The sequence below is a fragment of the Pundamilia nyererei genome, unplaced genomic scaffold, assembly GCF_000239375.1.
Source record: "Pundamilia nyererei isolate P.nyererei 1_Seehausen unplaced genomic scaffold, PunNye1.0 scaffold00097, whole genome shotgun sequence".
Lineage (NCBI taxonomy): Eukaryota > Metazoa > Chordata > Actinopteri > Cichliformes > Cichlidae > Pundamilia > Pundamilia nyererei.
In genome coordinates, this window is record NW_005187498.1 from 926,766 (window position 1) to 944,756 (window position 17,991).

Sequence of the window (17,991 nt, forward strand, 5' to 3'; positions counted from 1 at the left end):
CTTGGGGTTCACTATCTTTCCCGAGGATACTTAGGCATGCAGGAATCAAACCAACAACCTTCCTTCCAATTAGTAAATGACCTCCTCTACCTCCTGAGTTATATTCATCCCATTTTGCCGGCAAATTGTACATAAATTATCAAAATAAAAATACTTATTTTCTTCAGAAAAATGCTCCCCTTCAGTATTATGTGGACTATTATTTTTCATCAGCTTAAATACTAAATAATCCCTGCCATCTAACCTAACAGTGACCATCAAATAACAGGCCCTGAACCATTCCAACATAGTCCACTGATGTAAACTGCCATAATGCTAAACAACCCAGGTTAGTCTGTTGAGTTTCAACATGAAATAACCAGATCATTTTACACACATGAAGGACAGATCTAATGTCTGATCACAAAAAAGAAAAAGAAAAAAAACTAAAATGAGATCTGATGCAAACATCATTTGCTGATTACAATTTACATTTGCTGTAAATTGTAAATATTGTAAAACTTTTCTTCTGTCATTTAATGGTCGGGCATTGTACAGCTACAAGCATTTCACCCCCATGTCATACTGTGTATGGTTGTGTGTGTGTGACAAATAAAATTTGAATTTGAATTTGAATTTGATCCACTCACTTTCAAAATAACCTTACATCTTTCTCTCCTGGCATTTGTCCATCTCTGAGTTAGCTTATTTCTTACTTATTACTTTCTGATGTACTGAGTTACTGAAATCTGCTGAGAAGAAATGTGAAAAATAAATGCCATGTGCCTTTCCCATTGTGCTAAGAACTGAGGATACCATAAATGTAGAGGCCAGTTATCACAATCACTCAGGATACACTGTGCTAAATGATCCGATCCGGTCTTTTTACTTTTATTCTTCTTAAAGGCTCATTTTATAAAGGTATTTGTCATGGCTGTATATAAAAAACACTATAGCCATGGATTTGGACCCATTCAGATTTGGAAATACACATACATACACAGGGATCTATCGCTGACATCTGGTGTTTAAAACTGGTATTACAGAGATAATGTAGCCCAGCACATTAAAAATTCCCGAGGGAATTCCCAAAGGACCCTTTCCTTCTCTGCTCCTTCTGCATTCATGGATGAGTCCAGCAGCTGCTGCAGATTGAAAGCTCTGCATCCAGTGTGTCTCAGATGTTTTCCTGCTGGTCTGATGAGACTGAACTTCACTTATCAAACCACTAGAGGGAACCACAGATGTACAGAATACCTCACAGTGACATGACTGTGTCACTGTGCTAGTGTTATATACAATTATTCCTTTTTTTAAGTTTATGCCATGACACTGGTTGGATACAGACCTATGTGAGATGAGACTTGGAAAATCAAGTTCTGGAGTCGGGTGACCGACTGCGTGTCAGAGGCTCCTGTGAGCCACTGGAGGACACGCTTGTTCTTATAACCAGTGCTTTTGTACCATAGCTAAAGGACATAGTTCAGCATGGCATCAACTCATATAAAGTGACTAAACACCAGCAATGTTCTGTTTTCACTACAGAACAAACTAATACTTGTTCTTTTGTTTTGTTCTGAGACCAAATAAATTGATGTAGAATGAAAAAAGAAGCCGTTTCCTACTTTCCTCTCTGCGCCCAGCAGCGGCTAGTGACTAAAAACAAAGCAAATGATTTCCACCTTTTGCTCTGAGTTTGACTTTAAACCACAAGTGTTTCACTCAAACTCAGAGCGGTCCTCTTCCTTTGATCGAGTTCTGTCAGAGGTGAACTTTGACCCTGACATGAAGGGGATTATATATTTATTTTACTGACTCAACTTTTTCAAATGCAAAGCATGAAGGAACTGAAAACAGGGGGAGGAAGGGAGCAGCACACAGAGCTTTATACTCAGTATGACTCTATGTGATCTTTTTCATGACAGAAGTTTATCCAAAAAAGCTGCTTTGTACAACAATGTGATAAAGTTACTGAAAGAAACTATTAGATTTGCTTATGAGAAAGTCAAAATAAAATTTTTTGCTGAAGTATCAGGAATCTGTGCATTTTATTATAATAATTGAAAAATCCAACTGACTGAGAAAATTCATGCGGATAAACATTTACACAGCCAGGATCTGGGTGGAGCAGCGCTGCATAACAAACATCAACACAACACAAACTGAGCATAATGAAACAGAACCTTACAGCACATCATCAATTCACACGTGACAAAATAATAAATAGTCAACAAAATAATCAAAAAATATGAAAATAAAATATGTATTAAAATAAAAGTTTTAAAAATGTCACACGAAGCCTGTACTCATCCCACATTCATGGATCAAAACACTTGTTTTCCTCTTTTGTGTTTTGCCCATTTTCCTATTCTGTTTCATCTAAATGTTGAATTCATTATCCAAACACGCTGGCAGCCACACATGAATATTATTTTGTGCACACTGATGTGGTTTTATCCCCTTCCCCCCTACTGGCTGCTTTTCTGCAGCTTCAGTTGTTTTCAGAGGGATGAATCATTTTAAATTTTTTGAAGGTAAACCCACCTTTATAATAACAGCACTGCTTGATATGCAGCGCAGTGGACAAGTCAAAGCAGATGTGGATTTATTTTCAGTAAATATTTACGTCTGGAACAAAGGCCCATGTTGTCAGTCAGGTGGCATCATATATGACCCATATTACTACAGTCGTCTTCCTAAAACAGCTTGTTTTCTTTGTATGGAGGTGAATGTAACTGCAGCACCTCTGTCAAGCTTTCAGAATATTACATCCTCACAGTGATGAGGTCAGCCCAGCACAGCTGCTGGACATTTCTGCACTTCTCACCTGTTCATTTCAAGAGAAGATAATAAGGTCATGCTCTGTGCTGCCCAACGTGTCAGGAATTAGCATTGCTTGCATATTTTAAGCTTAGACAACAGTTTTATAAGCATACGTCTACTGCTTATGCTTTTTACTCTCTTTTCCTAACTCTCCAAAGAAAGAAAGAAACTGCTTTTTGAATTTCACTGTTTTAGTTGCTGGCATTTTATATTTTCACAGTTAGCAGTAGTTTAGTGTTTTATTTTATTGATCTTCATATATATTTTGTTTTAAAGTATTTTTAAACATTTGAAATTCTGTTTATATATCAGCAGTGTGATGGATCAGCTGTGACCAGACTGGTAAATCAGTGACACACCTCGTACTATTAAGCCTCTAACTCAGAGTCAGCTGGGACAGGCCCTGCATGTAAGTGCAGTGAGGTCAGAAACTAGAACTGGAATCTGTCAGCTGTTGTAAATGACTGTGACGTTGGATGGTAATAGACATTTTAAATATTCCAACTACTATTACAAAGTAAGATATATGCAAACCGAGGCAAAAAGGCCAGCAGCTTAACCAACACAGCTCACTTACAGTAACAAGAAGAACTCGCGGCATCGATTTTTGTATTAATAACTTATGAGCCTAACAGCACCGGTGGCAAGGAGAGTTATAAACAGAACGACCTGCCTATTAACTCTCTGTCTACACAGTGTGGGTATGTGCGTGGGTGTATGTGAAAGCTTTCATCCTTCTGAGGTGCTGCAAGTTATGTTTTAGGTAAGTATGTTAATTCCTCCTTTACTGCAAATAAAACTGTGGACATTTTTTTACTAAAACATCCAAATGGGAAAAAAAGACTTGAATAATTCAATAGACTATTAAAAGAAAGAGCAGATCAAAGGTTAAAGAAAGTCTTTAGTAGCTTAATGTTTGAAGGACTGACCTCTAAAAGCATAAAATGATTCCTGTTCTTGTATTTATGATTTATACTTAGTTTTTAATTTTAAACTATAAACTAGGGCTGGGCCATATCATACCGTTCACGGTAATACCGGTATAATGTTGGGCAACGATAAGAAAATGAAATATCGCGATAGAATATGGGCAAAACGCGCATGCTCAGTGCCTTTGTTTGCATATGCACATGGCGGAAAAAGCATGGCGGAGAATGAGAAGGGCGAAAGTGGATCGTTAAATGAAACAGATGAACCAGAATTGGTTTGTAAAAATGCTGCAGCTTCAGTGGTGGAACTGGTTTAGCTTTCGTTCGTCAGATACACAACAAAGCACTATTTTTGGTAGAGCATGCTAGAGGGCCGTCGTTATTACCGTGTTTTTTGGAAAATACGTCACACTTAAAATCAGTCCTTTGATTTCTCTGAAAATCGACAGTGTCCCTTATAATCCCGTGTGCCTTATGTATGAACTCTGGTTGTGTTTACTGACCTGGAAACGATTTTATGTACACGGCGCTCGAAAATCTGTCAAATGTTTCAGTACGACTTTGCTAAGCTATGAAGCCACACCGCTTGATGGATTGTCGGAGCATTACGGCTATCGTAGGCAGGAGCCTCGCGGAGTGATACGTACTGCGCTTCAACATAATGTTACCGTATTGTGTGTGTATAACCTCTTTTTAAGTTTTGTGGATATTATACATGGTTATGCTGAGGATATGTCGGCCAGTTTCCACTGGAAATGCCTTTTGGTTTACATTACATTTTATATAACTTTATTTAACTTTAATGCACATAAAAAACAGCTGCTTGTTTAAGTGAAAATACATTGATGGGGTTTTTTTGCACTAATAATGTCTAGTGTCAATTATATCGTCAGTTATATCTTTATTGCAAATTTTCAAATGTATATCGTGTTAAATATTTTTGGTTATATCACCCTGCTCTACTATAAACTCTTAAATTTTCATGCACTTTTTGAGCAACTTGATACTCACCCATATGGAAAAGAAATAGTAAAAACTTATATGTGATTACTCATGAAAGTGGCCACTTTCTCATTACTTTCATACATTGTTTTAGTAAGTATCCAAAACATACAAGTTTCATTATATAAATTTTCAAGGGATCTTATATTCGTTTCACTCTTATATGCTTTTCATACAAGTTTCACACAAGACAGATACAAACTTTATAAGATTTATATATATCTTTTCCAAAAGGGCAGTTCAGTTCAATTCAAAAACCCTAAACTGCTATACAATAAGCAACCTGGCTAATACTGACACTAATATTTCCAGTATTTTGGATTAACGTGCATTGTGTTTTTACTATGACAGCCACACACACACACACACACACACACACACACACACACACACACACACACACAGGCAAAACCTGATCACTAAAAATTTTTTTAATGCTTTGATTGTTGAATAATTATGTCAGCCCCTATCAATCAGTTATAAGTAACGTTATAAGACAATAATTAGGACAATTTCTGGTTAGCTAACTATCCCTCTACACAGGATCTGTGCCAAAAATCAGCATATTAATGACTTAAAAAAAATGTTATTTTTTAGCCAACCACAGTTTATAGTTACAGTGTAAAATCTTACCAGTAGATGTAAGTTTATCGTGTTTATTTTCTTACCTCTCCCAGTTCAAGTGCGTAATCCTAGATACAGGGGCGACTTTAGTACAAACAGCTCTGGGCTCACCTGTAGTGAGTGCAGGCTCTTAGTCTGCTGTTTACCTCGGCTAATGTCCATGTTTATTTACTTTAATGGAGGCTGTAAAACCTTGTGAAAGTAGTCCAAGTCAGTGAGTCAGTGAAGCTGACGTCTGTCCAACGACAGTGATGCTGAGATGAGGTGTTGGAGATGTCCTTAACTTTACTGTCGGTAAGCGCTGATGGTTTTGCTGATGATGGCTGCTGTTAGCCGGTGTTAGTGACGCTTTCTTTGAAGCAGCTCTAACAGAAAAGTAACACTAGCTCGCGTAATGTTTAGTGCTCAATGTTAGCTAGTATGTTAACTATAAACCAGCTCTTGTTGTTTAGCCAGTTTGCTGTCTACGTGTGTAATCTGTTGACAGTGAGTGATGGTGACACTATCCAGAATAAATAAGCATCTTTATGCAAGTATTGGTTTGTTAGAGCCCTGACCTCAGTTCAGGATATAAGCTTGAGGTGAGGAGGCAGATGATGACATTTTATCCAGTTACATTGTCTCAACGTATTAATCATATGTGCAGTCCTTCATATCTTAAGCCTGAAGGTGCAGAAACATGTATAATTTACCTCCAGAGCACCCAAACATCCAGGAGTTTGATGATTTCTAAAAATAACATCTTGCTTCCAGCGCCGAGTTTTAATTTCTTAAAGAGAAAAACAATGCAGACACAATCAGTCATTTCTGTTTTACAGGATCAAAAATAATGCATTACCCTAACGAAATACAACCACTCCATCAACTTAAAACAATGCACTTTGCAGAATACATTAAGTAAACAAATTGCCAGCAATGCATCATCTGAATATGGCCACTCAAAGGTTGTGTATAAACAAAAGTGCAATTTATTACACACCCGCAGGATAAAAACTGCTTTAAACTACAACTAAACATGCACTTTGCCTTTTCCTCCTTACTCCCTCTTCCTTAAAAACCATCAAACAAACATTTCTGTTTGCTCCTGCACTTCAATCAGCTGATTTGTGTGCAAGTGGGAGAAACTGGCAGATGAGACATGGACATAATTTAAATTTTTTTTGTTCAAAAAGACAAGAGTGGAAACTGCATCCAGGACAGAAACAAAACTATATTGCTAACAGAATGTCTCTTCTTTTCAAGCCACAGACAGAATGCTAACGCTAAGCTGGCCAAACACCCTGAGTGGTTTTCAGGCTGAGATCATGGCAGTCAGAACCTGATCTTCAAAAAGTAACAACAGCAGTAATGTCTGTCTCGCTGGGCTCGCTATCATCTTTGCTTTGCGCTCTCAGCTTTGTGTTCATACTGAAAAAATGAAGAATGATGGTACAAAATGTCCTCTTTAGGATGGGGATATTACATTACTTTTCTTGAGTACTGATACTAGCACTACTCATAAGCCAACTCTGAAGCAGCCAGTTCCTATGGATATACACATTTAGTGGACAATGACACCCATGCAAGCATGCAAGCCTGTGCATTGGCTAACTAAAGATTTTCCCAAATCTGGGGTAAAATAAAATAAATCTTGAAAGCTTGTGTGTAAAATTGCTCCAATGATGGTGTCTAATGGGCTGTTATTTATAGTAAAAAATAAAATTAAAAAAACTTATCTATAGTTATATCCTTAATAAATGAACAAATAAATATTTAAACTTTAACTGAAATAATTTTGTGGGAATTTAAGAAATAATAACAAACATAAGTGCAATTTGACACGAGTCACACATGGTCAGATTTTGTGATTTAAAATTATATACTGATTGCTGTGAAATTTTACCTTCATTATCAGATACTTTTATAGAAAAATGTATACATGTACACACTTCACTTCCAGCAACTTTACAAATCCGAAGCCAGTGCTCTAAATTTTTGCTGAACATCAATTTGTACAATATACTATTGTATGGAACATTATGTGAACAGTAAGAGACAGCAGTGGAAGTGGTGTCAGTGTACCCCGCTGTGGCCAGCAGCAAGCGCCTGATTAGCACTAATGAAGACCTGCAGGAAGTGTTCATGCATGTGAGGGGGTGTACATAGATTAGAGTTGTGTGCACGGTAAGCTTCTATAATGAGGCTAATTGCATATGATTTTTTTGCACGAACACTGAACTGCTTAGCCACCTGTAAGAGTCGCAGCTTATTTAACTTTCATGCCACCTTGAACTGGCTGCCATTACGGAAACTCCCCATGGTGTGCACACAAGACCTGATACTTATCTCTGACCCTTCACCTCATGCTCTGCATCTCTCCACCTGCAACTGGATGTCTAATATTTCCAATAACTCCCTGCTATCCTCCCAGTGTGTTTCCATGGCGACTTGCCCTTAACCTTCTGTCAGCCTTTCCCCGTGGTCTCGACCCCCTCCGCGCCTTTCCCTGGTCGTGGTTGCTCTCAGCCCGGGAAATCAGCCTAATAAATAGCTTTATGGTAATCAGGCTGGTGAACGGCAAGAAGAGCTCCCATCTTAATACATTTATTACAGTTCCTGAAAATATCAGTTTCCATTGTTGTCCTGTGGCTCTCAGCACACTCACGCTTTACAATTCACTTTGAACTGTACTGTGAGTCACTGTTTCTCTGTCCTTTCCCTCACAATATGCCATGCTGCTGTTCACCTCACTCCATGTCCTCTGCAATAATTCTTTAGCTTTGTCAGTGTGTAACAGTTTGGTCTGTTTAACCATATACATTATAGACATATTCAGTTATGAGCAAATATTTTAGGCACCAAGGAAAAGTGGAGATCAAATATTTGTGTGAGCACCTTTAGCAGAACTTGTAGGGAACTCGTAGATTTATGTTGTTCCGGTGTCTTCTGTTTCTTATGTAATCTGTAACTGATGGACACCAGAGAGACTTTTTTTCTGTGGCTGGTTGTCATAGATATGCCAAAATATTTGAATTTGGGACCCACCTAGATGTCTCTGTGGTGGTACTATGTGATGGATTTTTTTTCTTTTAGTTTTATAATAATTTTATAGAGGACATACAGCGTCTCAGATCGTCAGGTTACATACTGTCCTCACATAGGTTTCCTCTGTGGTTCGTCTTACCAGGGTTGCCCAGGTCTCTGTGGTTTGGACCTTTCAGCCACATCTCATAGCAATTAAAATATGACATTTGCAAAAAAAAAATTAACTTGCATGTAGAACTTTGTTTCAAGAAGTCCTCCAAAAATAAAGCTGAATAATATTATCATTGCAAATGTATTCAGATTTGGCCTTTTGATGATATTCTCCAATCACTGAGGAATTGTTTTTATACTTATGATAATAATAATGATCTCATTGTTTATCTAAGATTTAAAGGATTGTAACCTTTAAAAAGTATTAACTTTAAGAAGTATTTACGTGATCATAATGGGATGTATGTTATGCTATGGTTACTGTACAAATGGTGTTTCACTCTTACCTCAGAGAAGTGTAGTCTCACTGTTTAAAACTGGAGTCATCATGGCTTCTGCTCCTTGAGAGAATTGGCCTCATGATATCAATCCACAATGTAACTGTGGAGAGCAGCTGCTTCCCTTCCAGTCTTACATGTACATTTGTTTTCATAGCATGTGTGCATTTACTGACCTTGTGTTTCAAACACAACCCAGCGTCACTGGTCAAGAAATTCCAATAGCTTTGTCATCTTCCGTAGCTCTTTTATCTTTTCTTCTGGAAGTGTCTGGCTTTTCACCTTTAACATAATCTCGCTTTCTGAGATATTTCTTCCACCCATCCATCATCCAAAATTGTCTTTGACATTTTTCTCATTACATCTTCTGACTGTCACTTTTTACTAGTTTTTCCCATATATATATTGTTTCCATTTGGCACTTCAGAATTGGGTCAGTACGCTTTGGCTTTGAATACCAGATTGGATCCATTGGCAGGTTGGATTTGAAAAGGCTGGTAACATCTCAGAAATGTTTAATATATGACTAACGTGTCCTAGTATTCTGCATTCTGCTTGAACAACATTTTAGAAAAACTGTGTGTACGTGCTGGGGGGCAATACAGAGCATTTCACTAATTGCTCTGGTGGGACCCAGAAGGACGCCCATGGTGACCCAGACGTGCCCCACATTTCACACCAGTACTGAGACCCACAGTTTGCTGTCTGGCTCCACTGTATTATACATGTTACATGGGCCACATGTGGGCACTGAAAACTGAAGCTCACTGAATTCCTTCTTAGGGGCAAGATTACTACATATAGTAATATAGGTTTTCTATGGCCCGAAGAGAAGTTTCTCCAAGAAAGCCCATATAGGGCCCCAACGGGCAAAACTGCTGTTGGTTTTATGTGGGCACATCCACTTGAGGATAAGTGTGGGTTTGCCCCCACAGTCTCACAATTCACCACTACTGTGGGCCCACACTGTTTGAAAGGGCACTGTCTAATTTGGATGTCAAAAATGTGGGCTTGTTATCCAGCATTCACATCATTTTTATCCTCAGACCAAACCATTCAGTTGTATTGATAGCCACTAGCATCCCAGAAGAGACCCATCAGGATAGAAATCATTAGAAAAACTGATTTGAACTGAGCGATGTTTCTTAGATCAACCTTTCACTTTACCCGACAGTAGTAACGTCACTAAAAAAAGGTTCAGGATATCAGTTTACATCAGCATTAAGAGTGTGACTGGATGGCAGCAGTGTTGAGTCACCTGACTCGGGGCAGCAGAACAAGGAAAGTGGATGAATCAGACTGCCATCTGCTCCCAGCTTGGCCTACACATGGGAGACTGGTTATACTGGGCAGCTCAGGTGCAAATATGTTTAAACCCTTACATAATGAAAAATAACAACAGTTCATTAGCATAAGAGGATCTGATTCCAAACCAAAAATATACAAATTAATTATATTTTAGCTTTTTCTGTATTTACAAAGCAGGACATCAAATAGTCTTTAGTGGAGGAGAAGCCAAAGGATTTTATGAGTTTATGAGTCATTTTCTGTTTATTATTTCACACAGTTAAATCCAATAAACTGTAATCGGAATAGGATTTACTTCATATTTTTTTATTTTAATCCGTCCAAAGTCTGATTTTCACATAAGGCACAAGCAAAAATGAAAATAAATGCCAAAATTTGATATAATTTTGATATATATGATATACAAACATTAAGCACCTAGTTACATTTATATGACAGCAATTAAGAGTTAACTTTAGTCTTTATGTGTTAGCCATTTGGAGTTGGACATAGAGGAGAAGTGAACATTTCTGATCAAGTCAATTCAGTTTAGGCCTTTTGTTTGTCCTGCGTGTGTGTGACTGCATTTGTGTATATGTGCATGTACAGGGATGCCAAGCAGGTCACAGACTGACTGCTCTTATTAATTAGGGTTTACTCAGTAATTACCAAGTGATCGTTGCACCACCAGCTCGTATGATTTAAGCTCAGGCCTATATAATGAATCATTATTGGCATGTGACAATGCAGATATTCTGATCATGCATCAAATAACATTGAACAAATCAAACCATTGATGAGGTATTTTCAAGCATACTGACTGTTATTTTTGTATTTATCTCGGCCTGTTTTCTCTTTAAAGATTCAAAGATTCTTTTTTTTAACAGTGCAAGAACTCCTAAATGAGCAGCTGCTCTTCTGGTTTTAATTAATTCAGGCTTCGTTTTTACTCAGCCTAATCCCAGCGAAATCAAAGGTCTCATTTCCAAGGGAGATTTAGCTAAGACAAGAGTCTACAAGTGTTAGATGCAAAAAAGAAGAAAGTAAGAGGAACAAAGAGAGATCAAAATCTTTAATCAAAGCAGCTCTGTGATTGCAGTCGATTCCATTGTGTAGCCATTTGTTGTAATCTTACAAACAGAAGCAGGAATCCTACAATTCAGAGGTATGATTTTATATTCCCCCGCTGCTTTAACTCACAGTTACATTAAAATGAATAGAAATGATTGAAAAAAGAAATCTCTCAGAAGATAACAAAACTAAACAATGGCAGAACAAATTCCTTCTATAGCCTTGTTTAACATTTTAATCCATCACATCTGTTCACATTCACCTAGAATTCATATACTGAAAACACAGAAAGGAGCAGAAGGAAAACTTATTATGGTATGTTACACAAACCCATCATGATCTGCACTCTTCACTTTGTTTTTATATCTTAGTATTCATAACCATGCATAACCAATTGTGTTGACACTACAGGGTTGTCATTGCAAGTTTCCTTCCCTCTAAAGGATTCAGAAAATAATTGGCAATGGGGCTGTGATTTGACATGGATTTTGGAGACGGCTATATGTATTAGATTGTATGTGTATGGTTGTGAGAGCAGAAGAGAGGGAGATTTGTTTTCTGCCTTTGCTAATAGCTTTTGTGTTTTTACCTGTCTGCATAGTGTTAGCAAATATAGAATATTGACATTTACTTCACTTTGTGTGTGCAGGAGACAGCGTAAGTCATTTTACTGCACCAGCATTCAATTTGCATTTAAAAACATGCACTTCATGCCTTCACTCTACTCACGCTGGGTTTCTGTTGTAACTCCATTTGTTAAACACAGGGAAAAAATGACTTTGATGAGAAGAATACCATGCATACTGGTTGTTCCATTAGTCCATAATGATGATGCAAGATCTGACTTCGGGAAAGCAATGTTTGCGTTATGATGTGTGTTTCATTTAAAGTACATGAATGGTTTCAGTTTAAGACACATTTATGTTCCACTTTACTACATTCACTTAATTCAGTGATCAGCTTGGACAGGACATTGCTTACACCTTGTCATAACTAATCACACTGATTGGAATAACAATGGCGTAAGGCAGATGTGATAAACAAAAGAACTATGTCATCACACTTAATATCCCCAGGAAGCTCCCTCTGTTATTATGTTGTCAGGGTTAGAGGGTGTTTGTCGCTGGGTTAAGGGCCACAACCTCTCTTGCTGACCCCTGAGTCGTCAACACACTTAACCCCTCATTTTGATTGACCTCCTCCTTGTCTGGGAGCTCCCAAATGAATCATGCAGCCAGTCTGTTTAAAGCAATGAAGTGGGAGTCATTGAGAATAGAAGTGTAGATCATTTATAAGGAGTCCTCATGAAGGCTAAACCTCTTTTTTTGTCTTCTAGTGATGAGGGATTTGATTGATTGTGCATCTGTGATGTTGTCAGCAAATTAAGATCTTAGTATAACTGGAGCATATAATTGAAGAATTTTAGGGATCCAAATGGCACTGATGGGCAGCAGTGATTCTGCAGAATACTGAAAATACTAAAATGTCTCAACTACATTTGGATGAACTGAACTACAATAACTCTGAGGGTCTTTGATGTTTATCAGGAGCCATCCATGGGTCAAATGCTGAGTCTGTCCACCTTTTCAGTTTTGAAGCTAATATCTAAGCCAAAGCAAACTATGAACAAAATTAAAAACATAATGAACCATATTTAAAATAGTGGTCAGTCTTCATTTTCCCAAGTCACAGGTTATGAAACACGTCATTAGGAGGTTAGGGCCAGGTACGTTTGGGTAATTTTTTCCCTTAATCGATGAAATCATCATTTTGTATTTATTTAAATATTTTTCACAGAACTGTACGTCTTCATCAGTATCTGCTTGCGTTCACCACCTGGAGAAATCCTTGGTGTGATGGAGGAAGGTTTCCAAGTTGCTATTAGCATATGCAGAGCTCTCTTCTATTTGCAAAGTAGAATCTTTTGCCCTCTCTCTCTCTGTCTCTACTTAGTCCCCTCTCCTCCATGTTCATCATTGCCACAGATGCTCCCTAATTTCCATTCCAGCTCAGTTATGTACATAATTCTGCATATGATCTCAGACACAGGGGAAATAAGCATGAAAAGCATGACAAAAGGGTCTGTCTGGTGTAAAATCTCAGCGTGAAAGGAGAGAAAGATTTACAATCAGTCCGTTCAATCAGCCATTTATCCTTGTCGTAATGTCTAACAGAAAAATTTACCTTGATATATAAAGGTGTTTCAATTCTCAAATGGCAGATGTAAATATACCCAAGCCAAAGAAACTTTTACAATCTTTCAAATTTGTGAAAATTGCGTTTGGAAAGAAAAGCTCGATGGGACCAATCATGCGAGCAGTTACGTGACAATTCTTCAAACAGTCGCCCCCCCTACTGCAGCAACAAATTGGGGCTTTAAAGTGAAATTGTGGATGATAAGCTTATCAGTGATGCAGCAGGTAATGGAAACTGCGATGAGCAGGCTCAAGCTGACAGCAGCTGAAAATACGTGAAGATGATCTGGCAGTAATGGGCTACCTGGTCGGACTGCCGAGCTGTTGTTGAGCCTCCTCTGCGGGAGGAAGCTGAGGAGGTTTCTTAATGGGGAATATGGGAGGGATGGATGAAGGGATAAGGTGAAGGAGCATGGAATGGATGGAGAGGAACAGGAGATGAATATGCAGTGACTTAGATCCTTGAGTAGCTAAACAAACACACACAGATATATTCACAAGGCAATCGCTGGCGTTTTTTAATTTCCCTTTAGTTATGTATTCACACAATGTGTAATACTGTTTATGCAGCAGACATGCCGATAAATCAAGATGAGCTGACGTAAATTGAAGTGAGGCAGAGCAGCTCGTGGGAGTGAGCAAGATAAAGGGATAGATGGCCAGAGCAGAATGTGCAAGTGATGATGATGACAGTGTTGTTTTTACTGAAATTAACATCATCCACCTTCAATTTTGCACGCATCTTCATCTGCACCATCCTGGAGGTATCACTGTTTTATTTTGCCTAATGAGGTTGTGCAGATTTCTACAAAGAAACTACCAGAGACTCTAGTCTTGTATAAGTATGTTGGTCCTCTTATATCATATATTTCATAGCCTCCACTTCAAACCTAACTTTCTGTAGTCATTAATTATTCCTTGATATCACCGTTCCTATAAGTTGTGTACATGTGCCAGTTTGGCTTTGTGGATGCTGTTAGTCTTTTCATGTTTTCAGACATGAATTTCTGCTTTTAAAAACCATTATGCCAGCTTCACAGTTGCGGAAATCATAATCTGATTGAGGCTTAATTGTACTTAAAATACCATTTTGTTTAGATGTTTGTCATACTCCTGCGTTCACCATCCCAACTAAAGCATCTCTATATGACAAGAGAAGCACTTTAAGTTACGTGTTGATTTTTTTGAGTATTGTGGACCATATCATCCTGATAGCTTTTACTACAGTTGTGCGCTGTAGCTGTCTTCATTTTGACAAGGTGTGATACAAACAGATCCTTTTTAAAAGGATTGTGTGCTCTGTTGAAGTACCTCATTCTTTTTAGAGACACAGTATTGAATCCTATTGTTTTTTTTAATAATGAGTGAGTTAAAAGAAAAGTTGGTCTATCTGACATTCCATTGCCAGGTTTATTGTGATAGTGTGCTTGCTTTGGATTGATGCCATCAGTATGTGGTGTCTAAATATCCGCACCTCCCACCCTCCACCATAGTGTGCCTGGCCAGCCACTACTGAGCTCTCACTGGTCATCAGGCATTCTCTTTCTAACCTGCTACAAAGTCCCAGCTGCGGTCGCACTGCCAGCATCAGCACAAGCTCAAAGAGAAAGGTCACATCTAATGATGCAGACTTTGTGCTGGAGCTGGAACCAGCTTTGACAGTAAGTAAGAGGTGAAATGGCATCTGTGTCTGCGTTTTCAGTGCCTTTAAATTAGCATGCATCTCAGTGTATTGGACCATCCATGTCTCGAGTCTATGAGATGTGAGACAGAGAAAGAGGCAGGGACAGTGACAGTAGCTGAGGTGAAACAACTAGTGGTTTCCAGACCTTTGTGCATACTATGAATAAAGATGTTTGGCCTCCTGAATGCTCCCTAGTCATTTATTAATAATACATCTATACTATCTAACCATTAAATGAGGAATGCAGGATGTAGAAGGTAAAACATTTTTTCAATATCCATTTTGTGTTATAGCTCCAAAGCCCTCTGCACATATGTACTCTCTACTAGATTGACAGCCCCATTAACAGCAAACAGCCATCATACTTAACATCCAGCACAGCAGGAGCAAGTTTAATGTTCCTCCCGGTGGGCATCAGGGCACCACATTTCTAGAGCTTCAATAGGCTGTTTTTGATTTCAGAGTGTTGAAATAGTGTGTAAAATGAACAGAAGTGATTGTATTAAATGCTGATTTCCCTTGATAAAGATTCTGCAGGCGACCCTGCTTTTGCACAAATAAAAGTAGTTTTGGATGTTGTGTGTGGGAGAGTACTTTTTTAGGGGATTTTGCATATTGAAATATGCAAAATATACATATTTAGAAGTAACTGTACTGCACTGAACACACACACACACACACACACACACACACACACACACACACACACACACACACACACACGTTTATTCCAGAGTTGAAGTGAAAAAAGCAAAGAGGGACTAAGCTGACCTCCATAAAATGGTTAAATGGTTCCATTAGAGCACACACATACAACTTGACCACTGGTATCTCCACCCACAAGAGCCCAAATTCAGAGGTCTTTATGTCTATAAAATTCAATAACTACATAAAATATATATCAGAAGTACAGTGATTTTAAATGTGGCCGTTCAGTGACAATCTTAAAAGAGAAAATCTTATAAATTTTTCATTCAAATATTCTTTTTAAAGGCTTGATTACATTATGCTTTTACATCTTTGAAAAATTAAAGTGATTTCGTTCACGGTACTTGTGCATCACAGCTCCTGAACACTCTTCATATTGATTCACAAGCTGAATATCTCAACTCTGATTCAAGCATCTGTTCCCCAAAGAGCACCTGTCTCACTTATTGAACCAAGTGGAGGTTCAGAAGGCTCCTATGGATTATGAATGTATCTCCATAGTCTGGTGCTGGAGCCAGAGTGCAGCAGCAGAGAAGAATTGTTTTAATCCTTCGATTCAGGGAAGAATTATTTAAAGTTCATCATTTATGACAAAAATCACTTTTTCGTTCTTTATTAAATGACTAAAAACATTCAAACAACATCTTTTGAATAAATTCTTCTGAAACCAAATTGAACAACAACATAAGGAAGCAAAGTTGTAAATATAATAAGAAACAAGCTTTCAACAATCAATTGCAAATGAATGAACCTCAATTAGTGACTGTCAGTTAAAGGAGTAAAAGAAACAGTCAACAGAAGAGGTGTGATAAAGAAAGAAACAGAGACAGAGTGAGAGGCAGAGAGTGAATGAACTGATAAATGTACCAGCAGTCCACTATAGTGCTGTGATGTCCATTATTTCCCAAATTGGTTATCGGGCTGCATTGATTTTCCCATTGAGCCTCCCTCTGAGCTCCAGGTTGACCCACACGAGCTGTCCGCCCACTGACTTGCTATTGAGCTTCTCGCCTGGATACCCACAGTTTGACCACCCGTCCCCTCCCCAGTGATGAATCAGCACATGGGGGCCAGGAAAATACGTCTCTATTATGGTTTTTAAATATGTATGTGTCTTTGCGGGGTTGCAGTGCAAATCTGGACAATGATTACTTTTGCAGGATGTAATTTAGATATCAGAGGTTATCGTTTTCTTTCCTTTCATATAGTCAATCCACATCTCTGTGACATGTTCACAAAAGAAAAAAGCTTTTATACCTTCCCTCATTGATCATTGATTAGTCAAACTATTACATCTAACCCCACACATCCTCAAGTGGCTGCCTGAATATATCTATATCACTTAAAGACTGAAGGGGGGGATTCAATTTCTGTGAGCTACAGAGAAAGATTCCCAAGAATATGAGGCTGAGATGCACAGCAGGCATGTCTGTCTATCAGCCTATCAGACTGTGTTTCTCTGCTCCAGCCTCAATAGATTCATTGCTGCCTCTCCTGCTTACTTTCTCTATAGATTTTAGGAGTGAACCCCACAAACACTCAATCTACACTCCATTAGAGTTTACAGAAGGCAAGAGAGAGAGAGAAATAGAAGTGTGATGGCAATGAAAAAGAAGCTATAAACTCGGCATTATTGAGGCTGTTTGAAGCTGGCTATGGGGACAGGAGGGAGGAGGGAATGGGTGGCTCAGAAGCAAATGCACCTTTCACACCCATGTCCACTCATCAAAGGGAAGCATCACTCCCCTCTGTGACAGTATACACCCACACAATCACAAAGAGTGTGTACCTTTGCTTTCCCTCTTTACCGTTAGTCAGTGGACTCGAGCTGGGAAGCAGCTGGATGTTTTACCACCTCGGGACTGAGCGATAAAAGAAAGATCACATTTGTTTTTAGGTAAATAACATATGCTGAATGTGATTGATGCATCTGACAATGGTGTGTGTGTGTGTGTGTGTGTGTGTGTGTGTGTGTCTGAATGCAGCTTTCATTGGTATGCGATTACATGGAGACAAAGCTATGGTACTCATTGAATCAGACATCATGCCAATGTCTGGACATAACTACAGAACTCTACCCCTGTACACTTGCACTAACACTCTCATTCTCTCTCTATCTCACTCAATGTATATATTTATATATGTGTGTATATATATATGTGTGTGTGTATATATAT

At 38.4% G+C, this 17,991-nt stretch overlaps 1 protein-coding gene across 3 annotated transcripts in view; it reads right to left on the reverse strand.

The window, feature by feature from the left end:
• robo3 (roundabout, axon guidance receptor, homolog 3 (Drosophila)) overlaps positions 1 to 17,991 on the reverse strand; it is a 167,074-nt gene that overhangs the window by 148,098 nt on the left and 985 nt on the right. The window lies entirely within an intron of this gene.